At 45.2% G+C, this 5648-nt stretch overlaps 1 non-coding gene across 1 annotated transcript; it reads left to right on the top strand.

Moving 5' to 3' along the window:
- Window positions 1–2808: 2808 nt before the first annotated feature.
- Window positions 2809–2880, top strand: TRNAP-AGG (transfer RNA proline (anticodon AGG)). The gene has a single exon. It is a non-coding gene; the product is annotated as a tRNA-Pro (tRNA).
- The last annotated feature ends 2768 nt before the right edge of the window (window positions 2881–5648 follow it).

Raw genomic sequence — 5648 nt, forward strand, 5'->3', positions numbered from 1 at the left:
ATGTATGGGTTTCATTGTAGATATGATGTCAGAGCATACTTTTAGTTACAAGTTGAGTTACTGAAGTGTTCGAAGTTATTATAGTTGATTAGAAATCGTTGATTACCGCACATCAAAGCACAGAATGGTAGAGTTTAGAGACCCGCCACGTGAGCACGACTTTCGCAATATTCCTGGAAACTCGGAAGTAATGACGTCACTAATGATGTCACACACTGGAAGGCGGCGTGATATTTAACCCGCTAATAAATGGAAAACAATGGCCTCCGAGTTCGGTTCGTGCGTTGTGTTCGCCTAAAGTTAACCTAAAGAACAGCAACGCCGACGTGCGAGTGCCACTAAGCGGCACCTAAATCACAGATTATGGTCGCTTACCATTTTTGCTTCACGTGTGAACGTTACAGTTTAGGGCTGGATAGCACACACCAATGTGGGGTAAGTAGGCTTAGTATGCTAATCACACCAAAAAAGGTAATAATAATAAACTTGCGAGCATATTTTTTTCTTTCTTTTCCTTCTGTTTATTCAAGGTCAGCACGTGCTCTGAGATAGAGTATTGCGTGACGGGGTCTAGAAAGGGTAAACATATTGAAAAGGAAAGCGAGCCAATTCGTTACGTTATATATATATATGGCAGAATGAAATCAAGTGTTATACAAGAGTCAGCCGTAGAAATCACAATGATTGCTTATACATTGTTAGGCTGCAGAAAATCAACAACTGTGGAAATACACGTGCAGTTTTTCCACTTCCGTGTCGCACATGAAAAAATTTATCAATAAAAACCTACTCCTCCGTAAGCAGACGTCACTCATACAATATATAGACATTCTGTAAAGGGAATGGCTACTTAATTTCTAAAAGTCGCAGGATCAACACTCTATTGTATATAGCAAAAATAATTAATAACATAATGACAATTTACCTAACTACTCAATTACCTAGATAATGTGAGTAATGCAAATCAGGAGCACACTTGGGTATACTTAACTAATTATTCACCAACTAATTATTTAATTACCCGTTTAATCCAATAATTCATTAATTTACCGACGGAATATCCTATTATGTAATTAATGGGTTGGCTGATTGATTAATTTATAATGAATTGATTAATTTATAATGAATTAGTTAATTTCGTGTTTCACTCACATGAGTTATTTCAAAGTTGGATAATTAAGAGTAATTCAATACTTCATACCGCATTCAGATATTTATTTTGCGGCGACAATCGCTGCTACCCGCCGTGGTTGCTTAGTGGCTATGGTGTTGGGCTGCTAAGCACGAGGTCGCGGGATCGAATCGCGGCCAAGGCGGCCGCATTTCGATTGAGGCGACATGCGAAAACGCCTGTGTACCTATATTTAGGTGCACGTTAAAGAACCCCAAGTGGTCGGAATTTCCTGAGTCCCCCACTACGGCGTGCCTCATAATCAGAAAGTGGTTTTGGCATGTAAAACCCCACAATTAAATTTTTTAACTACCGCTGTGTATAATTCAAACTGTATATCTTGAGGAAACAGCAAGCCTTTATTTTAAACGTATGCATCATTTGAACTATATAAACTACAAAAAAATCACTAACAGCACAAAGTTCTGCGCACACGCTAGCGGCGCACAACCAACATAACTGAAAACAGCAGGAATGAGCGACGGGAAACCCTATGCGACGGATGTTGGCGGCGGCGCTGCTGTCGCATAAGTTGGAATCCAAGTGCCGGACCTTCCCACGCTTTCCGCTTCACGGCAATGCATGGCGCGTGCCACCCCTGAACACACTACCCACTTGTAATACACTGTATTGCTATAAAGTGTTTTCAGCCCCATTGTGCTGGCCGGCAGTCTGTCAGCATTTTTAGTATCCGTGTAGCGTTTACTCTTGTTCTTGTATTTGTCCAAAAAAAGAGGAAATAACGAATAAAAAAAGGCTGGTTAGTCTGGGGGCATGCTTGTCACTTAGAGTGCGAGAAATCCCGCGCTGAAATCCTGGACGAGTCCATTTGTTTTTTAGTATTCGCTGTCAGTCCGGATGTGACGAATAATGTTTTAAAGCAAAGCTTTCTTTGCCTTTTCCTTCCATTTTCCCACTGCTGCTGCTGCTGCTGCTACTGTGGCTGCTGCTGTCTGGCACACTGCATCGGGGGGTGGTTCAGAGCGTTTGTATATATGTCAGGAGCGTGGCAGAGAAGAAAAGAGACGCGAGGAACTCGTCTGGATCGCACCGCGTCGAATGTGCACTATGCCCTCTGGAGCTCCCGGATCGCCTCTTCACAGCTACAATTAGATTTAAGGACACGTTAGATTTCAAGACCCGTTAAAGAACACAAGGTTGCCAAAATTAATCCGGAGTGCGCCATTGTGGCCTGCCTCATAATCGGATTGTGGTTTTGCCACATACAGCTCCATAATCCAATTCATCTTTAAAGCTTCTGCCACGATGCGATGTGCCATGTGAGGCAATGCCAATGCTCAACCCTCTCATAAGTTAGGAAATATGGCGCACAACAACGCCTCAAGCAAACACCTCTCCCTTTGTGTTTTGTGTACTGCGCAGACAAACGGCAGAGGTGCATGCAAGGTAACGCTTAACATCAACTCACCACTCTCGTGTTGGGCAAAACGTTGAAGAAATTACACATTCGCCGTCAACATCACCAATGCTCGTCAATCAAAGCAAACAGCGCAGAAAGCTTCGCTTATATCGATTCCCACAGTGCGTGTGGTCTGAATGGTTTTCTTCTTCTTCATTGTGGCAGAGAGCAAATATATTGCGAATGTGTAAATATCTCGCTGAGCTCCAAAGGACTCGGCTCGTTGGTCTAGGGGTATGATTCTCGCTTAGGGTGCGAGAGGTCCCGGGTTCAAATCCCGGACGAGCCCACTTTTTTTTTTTCGTTCTGCCAGCCCGGATGGGACGCATAATGCTTTTTCGTTTTCTAAATGCGTGGGCATTTCCATGCTTACCCAATACGGGCTTTCCCTTCGATGCTAAGTAAGCGGCGAGAACACAGCGCGTGAAGCTATCAGTAGTCGGCACTCTTTGGCGGTCCTCTTTCAAGGAACGGTCCGCGCGGCGGTGCCATACGAAGCCGCCGCCTGAGTACGTTTGGTCACGGTTCATAATGGTTGGACGCAGATGGATAAGGCGCTAAAGAGTGATAACGGCTTATAATGACAGGAATGTCATCAGCGCATATGGCGCCGCAATCTGCAGTATAGTTTGCTTGCGTCATCAATGCGGCTTGGGGTGCGTTCTGCATTAGTTCGTGACGCCGCAGCGTTGTCGTTTGTATTGGCCGGATCAAGTTTCATAAGATTGATAATGACACCGGGTTGCGTGGAAATGAGAAAGTGGCACAATGCTTACGCACACTAAGACAACTCCCATAGGAGTTTCTACGTGAATTTTTTTTCTTCTTCCTTGTTACAGAGCCAAGATATTACGAATGTGTAAACAGGTCGCTGAGGTCCACAGACATCGGCTCGTTGGTCTAGGTAGGTATGATTCTCGCTTAGGATGCGAACCCGGGACGGGTTCAAGTCGCGGGCAAGCCCACTTGTCCTTTTATTTTTCCCAGTCAGTCCGGATGTGCCAAATAACGCTTATTCGTTTTTCAGAGCGCCGCTCTTAGGCGCCCGTTCCTGGGTTGAGCGTCGCCGTGCCTCGGCGTAACCGCGCCAACGCGCTCGTGCCACCGCTGGCGCCTTCGTCGTCGTCTTCTTCCACAGCTGCCTTCGATTCCGCTCATCATGCCAGCGTTTTCGTACTGCTCTGCAAAGGCGCTGACGCGACTGACCCGCTGCCAGTCGGTGCGGTAATATTGGTTTCAAATGTTTAGCCTCAATATATCGCAGAATGAAAGCACGTATGTACAGCTGCGTGCAAATTTCGCATTAGACAGTATCGTAATAGTCGGGCATTCCTTTCTTTCCCTATTGTTTCTTTCTTCCTTGGTGCGATACAAGAACAAATCTACCGTGACTGAGCACACCTGTGAGCGATTAGGCAGAACATAATCACATAGGGACAGCACTGAGGAAAGTTACTGAGTCAGAAGTATGGCAAGCCGCTCCTTCAAAGTGATTGACAAATAAAGAACGGAGAGCAAAATGCATCCCGATTCAATTCAGAAGCGGAAAATGTGGACGGCTTGGAATGCATTTCTAGCCCCGCTTAATTTCTAGCACTGTATACGCTGCCTGCGCCGTTTGGACGAGGCGTGATGAGTTCCGGAAGCACTTACATGTTATCTGAAGCTGCGCCCAAAGCTTCGTGTCTTCCACTCAGTGACTGTCAATAATATCCGGCAAAACAGAGTTTTGCTGTTCCGCACCGGGAGGCGTCCGACATATGCATTCTAAACACGGAGGCAGCTGGGGCAACGAATTGGCGCGTCAGCAAGTGATCAACATGGCGGCGCCCAGGAAATTCACATGAGGATTCTGAGGTACTTTTCCAATATTAGATGTATCTTAGATATATGTATGATTAGACATGTCTAGGAATTACTTAATATGAATAGTATTATTTGCCTACTTCAGCCGTTTTGAGCCTATCTATTTAATCGTTTTCACGCCAACTTGTGTCACTAGATATTTTTATAGTCTAATGGGTAGAACATAGGACTGCTGTGTTGAGGGAATCGGTTTCGAAACCAATCGTCGGACTAACTAGTGTCACTGGGTATGTGTCACTGTGTATGTGCCGCACTGTAATGACAATAAAAAATAGTCTAAAATGTATCTGGCGCTGGGCGGAACCGAACCCACGTCATATATATTCAGACGAACTTGTCTCAATATATATTCACACGCGCGCCACGTGTGGACTTCGCCGTGGCGGCGCTAGATGGGGGTAGCGGGTTCAGATGAAGCGAGAGATACTGGGGATCCAGGCTGCATATATGCATCATATATGACGCGTTTCGGTTGCCGCACTACGGTGAGTCACTACATTGCTTGAGTGATAATCGCATTAGCATCTACATTCGACGTGAGATGGGTTTTAACGGATTTTTTTTGTGCTATTCAAGGTGTGTCGGTGGAGCTCAGGGTACTAATTGCAGAGTTATCATTAGAAAGAAGAGTACAGGTGCACTAATGCATTCAGACCATGGCCTGTGGCTCGTCGCATGGCTGCTTCGATGCAATTCACCCGTTACTGCTGGTCATGAATTTGGGAAGCTGCGGTCAGCCACGTGCAGTACTGGGACAACGTTTCAGAATGACCAAACCGGTGTTTGTTTGTTTGTTTGCGGGCGCTGCATAACTTAATGAGAAGCTGTGTCCTAATGTTACACCAAAACCGCAACTAAGATTCAGAGTATGAAGTATTTGTTTTTATGTAATTCTTACTTGGTCGTCGCTCCATTTTCTGAGCACTCACGTCACCTTATTGTACGTACAAAACTGTTTTGCTTCTTCTAAACTTCTGAATGCGCAGTCCAGCGCCTGCCTGGTTGCATCTTTCTAGTCCATGTATCTGTTGGCGCTGTGTTCATTAAGATGACATTATGTCTCTGTACGTTAGAAAAAGATGAATTATTTTATTCAATAAGGTGGTCAACGGCAAGTGTAGCACAGTGTCGATGAAATGGTGTGCTCTGACTGCCGTGGAGCACCTTTAATTCTCGTCGTTTCCTTGTGTT

The sequence above is a fragment of the Dermacentor albipictus genome, chromosome 1, assembly GCF_038994185.2.
Source record: "Dermacentor albipictus isolate Rhodes 1998 colony chromosome 1, USDA_Dalb.pri_finalv2, whole genome shotgun sequence".
Taxonomy (NCBI): Eukaryota; Metazoa; Arthropoda; class Arachnida; order Ixodida; family Ixodidae; genus Dermacentor; species Dermacentor albipictus.